The sequence below is a fragment of the Medicago sativa genome, chromosome 1, assembly GCF_051527215.1.
Source record: "Medicago sativa cultivar Bolivia chromosome 1, Bolivia_mono, whole genome shotgun sequence".
Classification (NCBI taxonomy): Eukaryota; Viridiplantae; Streptophyta; class Magnoliopsida; order Fabales; family Fabaceae; genus Medicago; species Medicago sativa.
Window position 1 is genome coordinate 24,319,590 of NC_140749.1, and position 14,828 is coordinate 24,334,417.

Here is a 14,828-nt window from a genome sequence, read left to right on the forward strand (position 1 = left end):
CCACCAACTACAGTAAATTCCCTTCATCAATTGAAAATGTGTCGGGTCAAAAAAAAAAAAACAGGAACTGGCAGAAAGAAGTCTGTGTGAGATAGAAGAGGAAGAAGCTATAATCAAACATGAAAATGAATAACGATAACGATGTTTGTGGTTTACAATCATTCACATATATATATCATTCACAAATATTGATTCTATATATATATATCATTCACATATATTGACCCTGTATTTTTATATTTATTATTCACAAATCTTAGTCATGTGTTTTTTATATTTATTATTCACAAATATTGGTCTCATGTTTTTTATATTTATCATTCACAAATCTTGGTCCCGTGTTTTTTTTAATTTATAAGTCACAATATTTGGTCTCATGCTTTTTATAGATATATCATTCATAAATTTTGGTTTAGTTTTTTTTATATTTATCATCCATAAATCTTGGTTATGTATTTTTATATTTATCATTCACAAATCGTTGTCCTGTGTTTTTTATATTTACCATTCACAAATCTTGACCCCGTGTGTTTTTTTTATATTTATAAGCATGTGTTAGGTTTCAATTTTAGAGGGTCAAAAGTGATTCTAGAGGTTGTATAATTGATTTTATGATATTTGGATGATTTAAAGTAGAATTGATTTTACCCTTAAATTATTCTAAAATTTATATCAATAACAACATGGCCCGAGTATTATAATTATTATAAACTTTGTATCAACGATAACATGTCCCGTGTATCAGTTTTAGTTTAGTCAGTGACAACTTAACCCGTGCATTTAAGTTAATTCTTAAATAGGATCACTGAAAACTTTTCAAGTGCATGATAATTTAGTTTAATCAATGTAAACATTTTAGTGCATTTTATTAATGACAGCTTGCCTCATACATGATAGTTCTATTTAATAGATGCCGATTTCTATCATGCATTTTATAAATTTCTGAAACTTTAGTATATACCCACCTTATCCCTTTCTTACATTGTGTAAACTTTTTTATATTGTATAGATTTTTAGCAACGACAATTTTTCTAGTGTATAATAACTATCGACTTATATAATTTTATAATATGTTTGCTAACTTATCATGTGCATAGTAATCATAATGTCATAAAGAAGGGAGGGAGAGAGATGAAGGATGCATCTTATGATGTAAAAGAATTGAGATGGTATCGGGACTTGTCCAGACAATTTTATCTATATGTGAGGTTTTAAACAAATTTTAGTACATGAACATTTTTACTACTAATGTATATGAGGCAGTTTTGTTTATAAAATCTAATGAAAAATAATTTTTTGTGGGAGGTCTAAAGCAAAGGTCTTAATAATCTTACTCTTAGATCGGCCTTAGATGGGACATCATAATATGATGAGCTTCACCCTGTTATAAATTAGTAGTAAAAAATCTTGATCCCCTGTGTTTTTTATATTTATAAGCATGTGTTTGGTTTCAATTCTAGAGGGTCAAAAGTGATTCTAGAGGTTGTATAATTGATTTTATGATGTTTGGATGATTTAAAGTAGAATTGATTTTGCTCGTACAATTGATTCTACTTGAAGCTACAATTAATGTCCATTTTTTCCATGCATTTTACTTATTTAAGAAATTTAGTCAATGTCCATTTATTCCGTCCATTTTAGTTTGATGATTTAATATAATTATTGAAATGGGTCTTGCTAACCTTTTTAATTTTGACCAAGTGATCACAACCATTGATTAAGAGTACCAATAATATTTAGAGTTTAATGGTGGTGAATTGACAATTCAAAACAATTTTGTACATACAACCAATTAAAACATTTATTTTGTTAAGAGAACCAATTAAAACATTTAAAATTGTCATATGAATTAATGTTGTACAGTACAGGCTACCATTTTCAATTTTTTTCCTTTTCGAGAACATTCACTTGTATAAGTTTTTTAATTTATATCTCCCACCCTCTTTTATTATTCTTTTTGCTCAAATGGTCATTTGTTGATTTTATTCTCTCTCTTCACCAAAGGAATTTGAGAAGCTCTCCTCCTCCAACAAACCCTAGCCACTGAATTACTGTTCACAGCCTCCATGATTAATTTCCGGCTGCCTGTAGCTGAACCAAACTCATAATCTTGACCTATTCTTTATCATCTATCATTCTAATAAAGTTATTTTCAGATCAAATAGATTTGTGAGCTTCTCAACCACCACCTTCTTGGCTAGATCTCGGCCAACAAAGTCAGTCTTTTCGAAAATTAACACCATCAAAAGACTCTCCTCCAACTCCTCTACAAAACCCACAAAAAAAATCATAATTTGAAACATCTTTTCCGGCGACCTCAGTGCCGGAAATTGCAACCGCCGCTGTTATGTTTCCATTACATGCAACAAATACAACAACAACAGTCAAAAGATGAAATTGGATCTGATTCTCTTCTATTTTCAAAATATGTAAGAATTTCTCATGTAGATCAATTAATCTTTTTTTAGCTTTTTTTTAGATCTGATACTATTTTGATATTTTTTTTTTGACAATCCTTCTATTGGATCTTTGATAAAAAAAAATCTATTAAGTCAAAATGCAAATTCAAATTTTTTCCTGCAAAACTGATATTAACAGAAAAACAAAAAAAGTCAAAATGAAGACTTTTTTTTCCAGAAATTAAGTAGGTTTTTTTCACAGTTGAATAATTTTTTTGTTTGCAAATCAAAAGAATATGTTTTTCCCTGTCAACATTCACTCTTAATATAACTCAAATTTCTTTCAAAAGAATGATTTAACAATTAATTTTTGACTGTGACTTATTATGTTCTTTTGAAAAAAAATATTTCTTTTAATCTAACTCAAAATTTGTTGTATGTTGGTTAATCGATTCATTTCTTTCTAAATTATAATAATATTCATTATAACTTCCATTAAAATAAAAATTAGTTTTCAGTATAACAAAAAACATAGGATCTTTTTTCCAAGCCCAAATTGCTATTCATAAAAAAATAAAACCCAAACTGATATTCAACCCAAATTTTTTATTTTTGAATTCTTTCTTTTAATATAACTCAAATCACCTTTTTTGTATGTTGACCAATTGATTCCCTTCTTTTGAAATAGTTCAACTAAAAACATACATTTTTATTTTCAATCACAAATTATTTTGGGTAAAAAATAGTACAATCGGATATTAAATCCTACTCTTAATACTCTCTGTAAGTAAGAACATATGTATTCATCTTCATATTTCTCTATTTCATAGTTTTTTCTTTGTAGCTTTGATCTGGAACAGAACCTTCAATGGCTGTTTTATAAAACCACTACAAACTTTCAAAATTATTAAGCCAGACTTCCTCTCTCCACTGATATCTCATCTTCTCACACCTCCCTTTCCTGCTATTCAAAGGAAAAACATTACATCAAGGACAATTTGTATGACAATGAAGAAGACTTGAATGATATATTTTTTTATGAAGTTGATTCTTACTTATTTTTCCTGATTTGCTTTTGTAGATCTTTGTTGTTGTAGAGATAATTGTAAAATTGTTGGTACTGTGTTTGGATATGTGTTTTTTCTTTAACTGCTCATCTTCATCATCTTTCCGCCTTCTACACTTTCTTTTTTTTGCCTCGTATATCATGCTGCTGAATTTGAACATAAAAGCACAATTTGTTAAATATATGATATGATATGAAGCTCAACAACAAATGAAGACAACAAACATAAATAATTAATGAAAATTTTGATAGCTTTGTTCAAGGATGAAAACGAATTCTTGTACCTGCCATGTTGTTTTTAAAAGTAACAATTTTCCTGCATTAAATGGAGTTAAAAAAATCAGTCAAAGAGAGAATAGGTAAAGGAAAATGAGAGATGAGAGAGATGAGAGACATGTGAGAGAATGACAGTATTTTTTTTTTTTAAAGAGAGATAATGATAGAGTATTGATTTATGAATGAGTAGTGCATAATATATATCAAGAATATTTGAAATTTGAAAGAGTATTTGAAATTTGAAATTGAAAATTTTCCCCCATTGATGGCAGATCTGACATTAGAACAAAATTTTTGGTACAAAAGAAAACTTCTTTGTTTCCCGTGTCAACCAAAATCTGCTTTATTTAGTTGGCATGAAATGGAAATGACTTTTTGAAGAGCAAATAAACTAAACTATTAGTTCTTTGTAGTTACATGACATCATATTAGGTAATTGTGGTCATTTAGTTGGAAAACATAATTTTTAGACAATATTTACCCTTAATTGTGGGATGTGGCAGTCAACCAGGATAGGGCATTAAGAGGTTTTCCACAACATCTTCTTTTCTTATATTAAAGGAGATTCTCTTCTTTTTTATTTTATTTACAAAAGGCATGTCTTGTAAGTGGCAGGGGCGGACCTAGGTGTTGGTGAGAGTGTGCAGCTGCACACCCTGAGTTTCTAACAATTACACCAATATCCTACTTTTTTCTCTATTTTGCACACCCTGGATAATTAACTTCTGCACCTTTGCACTCAAAAGATGACATTGTATAACTCAAATTATCTTATAATCTTATCACATTTGCATGAAGCTGACGTAATTTCTCCAACTTGCATCTTGTTTGACCAACTTGAGTGATTTACGTTTCCAATTTAATTTAATTTAATAGTATTTATCTTATCCATTCTAAATTTTTCCAAAAAGAGACCTTTGTAGAGACTGATCATAATTAAAAAAGAGATTGATCATAATTAAAAAAAAAAGTTGTATACATTTATAATATATATAACGAGTAAAACATCAAATTAGTACTCCATGACTTTGTAGAACACTCTTAAATAAGTCTCTACTTTATGAATATTTCAAAAAGATCCATGACTCTATTAATTAAGTTTTAAATTGACCTCTATATTTAACCACTCTAGGAACTAATTTGGAGGTTTACATTAAATATATCCTTGCATATATTATGATTATGCATCATCTCTACCAACTGAGCTAAGCTCACGAGGACTGTTTACATTAAAAATAATATACATATATACACACAATAATTAAATTCAAATTGAATATATATATATATATATATATATATATATATATAATTTAAATATATATCTTTAATTTCATAATTATTATTATTAACTGAACTTAAAAAATTCGCACCCCCTGACCCAGGGTCCTGGATACGCCACTAGTAAGTGGCACACAAAGCACGAATAACCACGTAATTCAACTTGATTTTCCCTCTTTAGTTCATAGTCCTAAATGGCTACACTATATCTCTCTCCAAAGGCATTGAATGAAATTTTATTTCAACACCATGTAATCTGAAGACTACTACAACCGTAACAAAAAGGAATAGACCACATTCCATTAATTTGCTTCCAAATAAATTTGACCACTTAAACACTAACACTGGCTCTAGCATGTAAATCACTAGCACGTGCACACAGCCCCAGTCTACTCACATCCATTGCAAAAAATCAACTTAATTATCTTATCTTATCTTAATATCTATAATGTTCAAGAGGTTGTGCACATTAGAAACATATTGTGTATCAAGTTATTCCAGACACTATCTTCTATCAACCTTTACTTAGTTCTTATGAGGTTAAAAGAAAATCATGCGTAGTAGGGTTAACTAAGCTATAGGGTAAAAGATTTATCCTTAACTAAATTTCATAACGCCAACCTAAAGTTTAATTGAAGGTATCATATTATATTTTCAATCACCTATTTTCAGGGGCGGATCTAGACATTTCATATTAGTGTGGCAAAAATTTTAATACCCTCATTGGTCAAGTTGGGAGCAATATCCGTGTCCGAAGAACTAGCTTTGTCTCTAGACAACAAAGGAAAGAATTTCTTCATCCTATAAACACCATTGTACAATAATCAATTATCATAAACAAGCAATTTTTAAGAAGGTGCACTTATTTAGAACGCACAGTAGCAAAACAAACAAAGAAGGTGCACTTATTTAGAACCCACAGTAGCAAGAATTTTATAGCACCAACTGTTCTTGCTGAAGTTTAAGTCTTTAAACATAACATTCATATATATATCAGAAGCTGAGGTTGCAATTTGCAAAACATAGTGGAAAAAAAAAGTAACCTTTTTAAGACATTCAATTGATTTTCCTACAGTTGTCAACAAGGAGCACTAAAATCATATCAACGGCACCAACAAGGGTGTGTGCTACTGCCTCAATACACATCAATCATCATTCACTGCATTTGTAAGAATTAACAAAATACAATTCAATCCAATAACACAGAAAATCTCCAATTCAAACGTTAAAAAAAAAAAACTCAATTCTAAAACCCTAAAAAAAGCAATTGTAGAATGAATGAGAAAGTAGAGAATCAATTGACTGTTTGACTTACCTTGCAATTTGTTTGTTAAGAGGTTGTGATTTGTTTGTGAGAAGAGAAGAAGTTAAATGTTGTTTTGTTTCTGAGAATAGAGAAGAGAAGAAAGATATGCGATTTTGTTTTGTTTGTGTGTGCTGTGTTTCCCACTTTCCCTTATGTTATGTGTATAAAAAAATAAAATAAAAAATTGGGCAGGAATCTGGTGTGGCAGCTGCCACACCATGCCTCAGTGTAGTTCCGCCCCTGCCTATTTTCTCTTATGTGCCCTCAATAACTACAATATAAATGTAACGGTTAGTTTATAGGTGACATGCACAAGGGAAAATATTAAGGACAGCTGGCGGTAAAAAAACCACTTTTTACCTGCTGGAATATTTTAATGTAACATATTATATTATAAACTATTCCATTTATTGTTTATGCTGCTCACACCCCTTAAAAAACCACCACTTCTCAGCAATTACTTGTATACCCCCTACTAAAATTGATAGTAATTCACACCCCTTAGAAACACGTGCCATCAGCTTGGTTCTCACTTTCACCTTAATTTTCTTTACTTCACTGGTAAATATTTTTGTTCAAAAGAAAAATAATTAACAGATTAAAATTTTAAGCTTAAAAATCAAATTAAAAGCTTGAGAAACTAAAGCATTAAACAAGAACAATAGTTGCACCATGTGCATAAATTTCATCGTTAAATAAAAAAAAAATAGTAGAGTTAGATGAAGAAAAAAAAATCTAAAATTTGAAAGAGGAAAAATAATATTCTGGTCTTGAAAAAATAGAAAGAAAATATATTGAATTTTTGGAGTTTAAAAAGGAAATGAAAATGTCGAAATTTATAAATGGATCCTTGTTTTGTAGTTCAGGTAATGTTTCCTAAGAACCTTTCAAAAAAAAAAAGAACTTTCCTAAGACTTGTCCAAATTGGAGATTAAAAAAATAAACAGGAAAAGGAGAAATGGTACTGAATAGAGAATTAAAATATTATTTCTATGAATTAGTATTAAATCAATGAATAATATTTAATGGATGTAATTATTATTTAGATATGGTTGGAATCTGGTGGAGAAATATATAAAATAGTTTAGTTTTAAATTTTTTTTTGACGAGGCTAAAATAAAATATATTACCAAAAAAACAAAGTCAATCCAAAGTATAAACTCCTTCAAAAAAAAATCCAAAGTATAAACAATAATTACAAGGCAAAAGCCAACACCCAGAGGACCACAAGAAACAACAACAGAAAATTAGCCTATGCCTAAAACGGTAAACGGTCTAAGCCACCGTCCATGATAATTAAAAGGAAGAGTTACGAGTTTCTCCTTCAACCACCTATAAGTTAATGACTTTATTTTGTCCACCACCTGCATAATTGAGCTTTCTTTTGTATTAAAAATTCTGTTGTTTCTTTCTTTCCATATTTCCCACACTGTTGCAAACCAAATAACCTGTAAAAACGAATGTCTTGACTTAGTAGCCGATGGTTTCTTTTTCCTTCCCCATTTTTTTTTTTTGAATTTTTTTTCCTTCCCCATTTTTAAATGTATTTTGTGTGAATATGGGAAAAATAAAATAAAAAGAGAAGAAAAAAAATCACCACACATGTTACCTTACGAGTTTATTAGATTAGATTAGACAAATGAAAAGGTAAAATAGGTTGCCTAAAAATAAAGAAATTGTTTTTGAAAGGAAAGGGAAAGCTTGGTAGGTAGTCTCCAAGGCCGAGCCATACATGACATAATAGCATTTTTGATAGTTTCTAAATTTAGGTAAATTATATTTTTGATCTATAAGTTAATTTTAAATTTTACTTTGGTCTTTTAAAAATAAATTTACTCAATTTTGGTTCCTTAATTTACAATTGATGACGCTTTAATTATTACGTTTCATTTGAGAATTTCTTATTGGCATATTACCAAACACAAAACCATCAGAGAGAAATATTTGGAAGGAAATATCATATTACTGCATTGAATAGCATTCATTTCACCTTCTCTAGAGTTTTCCTACAAAGTTCTACTCCAATTGCACTACACTGAACAAAACATGATTCAGTGATTTAAAGTCCTGAACAAAATGGTTGAGGTACAAAGCAAAGTCATGTCACTTGAGAGTTGAGACATCAAGTATCACCACATCACTTGGCAATCATAAGACAACGACATGAATACTTCAACCTGCATATGGAAATCTTCTCATCCTTATGCGCGTGACTCCTTTTTCTGAATGGCTTGTTCTATGTCAGGCACAATTTTCTTTGAAGGCTAGCCACTGCTCCTGAGTCAAACTTATTCCTGAAACACAAAAATTAAAACTTGGAAATAACCCTCATTACACCAGAATAGGGGAAGGGCTTCACATTACACCAGAATTGAGCACTAAATAAGCGTCAACATGCATAAATATTTTAATGCCAAACTCAAAAGGAAGTTCTCAACTGGGTCAATTATGCTATGCCAAATGCCAAACTCAAAAGGAAGTTCTCAACTGGGTCAATTATGCTATGCCAAATGCAACGCCGAGACATCTCAGTTCCAACTAGTAAAATTGGTAATATGACATGAATAAAAGTAGTGTAGTCCAATGAAAAGTAAAACAATCTTAAATATAAGATAGATAGTTTGAATTCATGAGCTTTCATGATTCTTGTAAGGAATATATAGACCATTTCTATTAACAGAGTTGAGAAATATTGGCAACAAGACCCCCAACCTATTTTGAACCCTAATGTTACTTAGATATTAAATGGAGCACAACAAGGGAAACACTTGAAAAGATCAACTTAATTCATAACAAAATTTCCAACTTCAAACTGTATAAATTTTGATTTCGATGCACTTGACCCTAAATCGGTACTGAAACTTAAGTAATTTGAAACAAATCTCCACCTATATTTTATAACCAAGGCCAATACCATATTAAAAGTAGATATACTTGTGATTTTGCCTGCTGCATAGTTCGCTATTGACAAAGCCTTAGACAGAAACGATGACTTAATAGCCAGTTAAGCTGAATGCAACTTACCATATAAGTTAAGTCATATAGCAACCCCTTGCCCAAGCAGCATGCTTCATGTGAAAAATATATTAAGCTCCGCAAGGTGAAGCTCGGCGTCGAATTTCAACGGCATAAATCTCGACGGTGTGAAGCTCAGAGTTGATGGAAAAAAAACATTTAAATCAGAATGTTGTCAACATTATATTGTGACTCTGAATCAACATTGTATACATTTAGAAAGTGAATTCATTCTATAGTGACACTTCCCTTAATATAAATCACAAGGTATGAACAAAAATGAAACAAAAACTTCATTGAATCAACACAACTAAATTGAAGCAAAATTAGACTTACACTTCTTGTGATAGTAAGGCCCTCTTGAACACTTCACCTGAAAATTAGATAAAAATAACATGAAGCACATTATGCCTATGATAATGATACAACACAATAATTAGAAAAGAAAACATATGGAGAGAAAATATTAACCACCAAGGCTTCCCAAAAGCTTTTCTTACTGGAAGCAGGTAATAAGACAGTCAAAATTTAGTAAATTTTCAGCCTGTTCTGACATTCATGATACACAGCCTGTTCCAATCCATTTAATTTGTCTAAAATGCTAAAATTCTGACTTCAAAACGAAATCAATTGGCAATTATAATGATAAAACTATGACTGACATTAGTGTAAATATATGAGTGTCTAAAGAGAAAGATACAAATGCTTAAATATGAAATCAATTTACAAAAGCAAGTACAAACATCTTTAGTGTTAATACCTCAAAAGATAACTTTTACATTTATTTGAACCAAGAAGATGAAACTCACCAAGAAGGAGAAAAATGCAGTAAATGGAGGTCAACAACTTTTCCGGCGCGGCAGAGGTGAACTCCGGCACAGTGGTCGCCGACAAAGTTGCTCCGAATGCAAAATAATCATAGAGGTTTTGTTGCTGACAACATGAGGAAGAATATGGTGGGTTTGGTTTTCCCATTGGCAACTCACGGTGGCCGGAAAACAAGAGAGAAGGGGAAGATCTCAAAAATTAAACTTCTCCAATCTAAAAATAAATTGAGGGCTTTTGTAGAGGAAGAAGAGAGGAATTCAATGGTGGTGGCCGGGATTTTAAAGGAGGCTGGACGGAAGAGTTGTGGTATCCGGAAGTTGGTGGTGGTAGTGGTGACGAAAAAAAAAGGAGAACGAAGAAGAAGAAAGAGTCTACAGCGACAGAGGAAGAAGAAAATATGGAGTGGCTTTTGTTTTTTAGGTTTTGATTTGGAGAAGAAAAATAGATTTTAATCTAGTTTCATTCAATATGGGACTTTTTCTGAAAATTAAATGGAGGGAAATGTTGGAGCCAAGTGAAAATAGTGGTAAGAGGGAAATGAAATTCAATTATTTTGGTTGGCATAAGAGGGAAAGTGAAATGGGAGGGGAATAAAATTTGATTATTTTGACATAAAGAAAAAGTGAAATTGGAGGGAGATAAAATTTGATTATTTTGGCATAAGAGGAAAAGGGAAATTAAGTAATATGATTATGCCAAAAACAATATTTAAAGTGAAATTAAGTTTTTTTATTTAATATTCAATTCATTCCATTTATTCAAAAAAAAAAATCATTCCCTTTCTTAATTTTTTTTAAAATAAATAACACCCTTTTTTTGGTTAATATATTCTTTTCACGTAATCTACGCTATATATAAAGAAAATAACCTCTTTTAGCTCTTTTGTGCTCTATACTATGAGGAATTTTAAAATGAATATCAAATAAAGTCCAACCCTAGTAGAATATAAAAAAATCGTGGAAATTAGAAAAATAATAAATTTGAAAAGGAAGATCAAATAAAGTTCAACCCCAATAGAAGAAAAATAATTGTGAAATTTAGAAAAATGATGAATTTGAAAAAGAATATCAAATAAAGTCCAACCCTAATAGAAGAAAAATAATTGTGAAATTTAGAAAAATGATGAATTTGAAAATGAATATCAAATAAAGTCCAATCCTAATAGAAGAAACAAAATTGTGGAAATTAAAAAAAATGATGAATTTGAAAAGGAAGATAAAATAAAGTCCAAGGAACAAAAATGTGAAAATTAGAAAAATGATGATTTTGAAAAGGAAGAACAAATAAATTCCAACCCTAGTAGAAAGACCACAAAATGAGTGATGAAACTCACAACTCTTATCCTAATGACAACATTCATTGACCTAAACTACTACAAAGACCTCAAAACGAGTGATGAAACTCAAGATTCTCTAACTGAAAGAATCTTGGAGTCAAAGTAGTTGGATGAACGTTCAGGGACTAATCAAACTTTTTATCGACTAACCAATCTTACAACTCCAACCCTAATGACAATATTCTTTGACCTAAACTACTAGAAAGACCTCAAAACGAGTGATGAAACTCAAAATTCTTACTCTAACTGAAAGAATCTTTGAGTCAGAGTAGTTGGATGAACGTTCAGGGACTAATCAAACTTTTTATCGACTAACCAATCTTACAACTCCAACCTTAATGACAACATTCGTTGACCTAAACTACTACAAAGACCTCATAACAACTGAAGAAACTAAAAATTCTTACCCTAACTGAAAGAATCTTGGAGTCAAAGTACTTGGATGAACGTTCATTGACTAATCCAACTGTTAATCAACTAATCAAGCTTACAACTATCACCCTAATCACAACTCTCACCCTAATGACAAGATTATTTGACCTAAACTAATTCAAAGATGTTAGCACGACTGATCAAACTCATAACTCTTACCCTAACTAAAAGAATCTTGGAGTCAAAGTACTTAGATGAATGTTAAATGACTAATCAAACTCTTGTTATCGACTAACCAAGCTTACAACTCTCACTCTAACGACAATATTCTTCGACCTAAACTACTTCCAAAATGTCATAACGACTGATCAAATTCACAACTCTTACCCTAACTGAAAGAATCTTGGAGTCAAAGTACTTGGATGAACATTCAATGTTTAATCAAACTCTTCTTATCAAGTAATCAAGCTTGTAACTCTAACCCTAATGACATCTCTCACCCTAATGACAAGATTCTTTGACCTAAACTACTACATAGACTTCAGCACGACTGATCAAACTCACAACTCTTACCCTAACTGAAAGAATCTTGGAGTGAAAGTATTTGGATGAACGTTCAACGACTAGTCAAACACTTTATCAACTAATCAAGCTTAAAACTCTCACCTTAATGACAACTCTAACCGTAATGACAAGATTTTTTGACCTAAACTACTTCCAAGATTTCAAAACAACTGATCAAACTCACAACTCTTATCCTAACTGAAAAAATCTTAGAGTGAAAGTACTTGATGAACGTTCAATGACTAATCCAACCGTTAATCGACTAATCAAGTTTACATCTATCACCCTAATGACAAGGTTCTTTGACATAAACAAATACAAAGACATGAGAACGACTCATTAAACTCAAAATTCTTACCCTAACTAAAAGAATCTTGGAGTTAAAGTACTTGGATGAACGTTCAACGACTAATCAAACTCTTTATCAACTAATCATACTATTTATCGACTAATCAAGCTTACAAATCTCATCCTAATGACAAGATTCTTCGACCTAAACTAATTCCTGGATGTCGTAACGACTGATCAAACTCACAACTCTTACCCTAACTAAAAGAATCTTATAGTCAAAGTACTTTGATGAATGTTTAATGCCTAATCAAACTATTCACCAACCTATCTTGCCGACAACTCTAACCCTAACGACCATAGTGTTCGAATTAAACTACTTGGAAGACTACTAATAGATCACAACGAGTAATCAAACCCACAACTCTTACCCTAACAACAAAAATCTTACACGGAAAGTACTTGGATAAATGTTAATTGATTAATCAAGATATTCGCTGTGTGATTTGTATTTTATTTATTTTATCGTTATTATTAAAAAACTAATTTATAAATTCAATATAGATAACAAATTACAACTATTTTTCAAACACATTGAAATGAAAATAACATAATACTACATTAATTAAATAAACGCAAGATTAAAAATATAAAAAAATTCTTAAAAATACAAAAACTCAAACTTGCTAATGAGTAAATGTTTTGCTTATTTTTATGTCCATTTACCTTGACCCATTCAACAATAATGTACACACTTTGGTCACCAAAATAACCAAAACTTGACATTTTTTTATCTATTCAATAATTAATCTATGTGGTCATAAATATACATCACACACACTATTTATTAAATAAACCTAACATGTTATATTTTGTTTATAATAGTGACTAAACTGTCTATTTATTTATGCATATTCTAAATTTTCGAAGAAAATAAAAAAGCCAATTACTAAATTTTTGTCCAATTATCAAAATTTTCGAAAAAAAATTATAATTACAAAATTTTTATCCAATTATTAAATATTCTAAATTTTCCGAAAAAAAAATCCAATTCTATAAATTTTCTCAATTTACTTCAACAACTTATACTAAATTTTTGTTCTTTTTCGATTTAATGTATCTTTAATTTATAATTATTATTTATTGTATATTTAATTTATAAATATGATTTAGTATATTTAATTTATAAATATGATCTAGTATATTATAAATATTTTGACGCATGGCGATGAACGTAAATTCAATTCACCTTGATTTTTTTTATTTTAAAAAGTAAACAATATAGGTTGCAGATTTATCCATCCCATAATTGAATTGATAAGAAATGGAATAATTGAACAATATCGTATGTGATTGTGAAGCACATCACTTGGCTGAATTGATTTCGGTCAATTTTTCCCAAAAATTTTCCTGTTGCTCGAAAATGGAATACACTTACAATTTTGCCATAAATTCACCTACGTTAATTCATTTCACATGTACGTAGGTGAGAATTGATTTCACGTGTATACAAGTAAATTAAGTTCACGTACAACCTTCAAAAATATGAATATGCGAATGTGATGGTTGCAAAACAACAATTTAATAAAACACTGCTTAAACTGCAAAAACAACAAGTAAATTTTTGTTCTTAAAAATATGAAGTAAATTATTCATCTTATAATTTTTCCCAAAAAATTAAAATCCAATTACAACCGTCCAATTTAATAAAACAACTTCTACTAATTATTAATTCTTTTTCAGACTTTTCCATATTAAATGAAATGCAATTTTCGGCCAAAAATAAATAAAATTATGCAATGCTAAAAATATTTCCTTTTTTCGGGCCAAGAAAATTAAATTTGGAAGCCCATAGACAAAATTTTACTCTACAAATGCCAAGCCCAAGCCCAATACAAAATCTACCAAAAAAATGAAATAAAATATTCTGATTTAATCAAAGGGGTGGGACCCGCGTGGGACCCACATGCCCTCTCTCCCTTTGTGGCAGCAGGTCACCCATTCCCAAATCCAAACAAATCTCAACCGTTGGCATTAAAATAATAATATATAAACGGTCCAGATTTAATTTGGGCCCACCATTTGCACAAGTTTGTG

At 30.2% G+C, this 14,828-nt stretch overlaps 2 long non-coding RNA genes across 4 annotated transcripts; both read right to left on the reverse strand.

The window, feature by feature from the left end:
* Window positions 1-2,804: 2,804 nt before the first annotated feature.
* On the reverse strand, window positions 2,805-6,565 carry LOC146953801 (uncharacterized). 3 transcript variants are annotated; one of them, XR_015030026.1, is made up of 5 exons: window positions 6,338-6,565; window positions 6,066-6,181; window positions 3,750-3,781; window positions 3,455-3,609; window positions 2,805-3,360 (listed from the first exon to the last, which is right to left on the reverse strand). It is a non-coding gene; the product is annotated as an uncharacterized LOC146953801 (long non-coding RNA). The 3 variants fall into 3 exon arrangements; XR_015030022.1 differs by having other exon boundaries at window positions 3,455-3,612; XR_015030024.1 differs by having other exon boundaries at window positions 2,805-3,363; window positions 3,455-3,612.
* A 1,706-nt stretch (window positions 6,566-8,271) lies between these two features.
* LOC146953802 (uncharacterized) lies at window positions 8,272-9,716 on the reverse strand. Its single transcript, XR_015011178.1, has 2 exons — window positions 9,353-9,716; window positions 8,272-8,622 (listed from the first exon to the last, which is right to left on the reverse strand). It is a non-coding gene; the product is annotated as an uncharacterized LOC146953802 (long non-coding RNA).
* Between the last annotated feature and the right edge of the window lie 5,112 nt (window positions 9,717-14,828).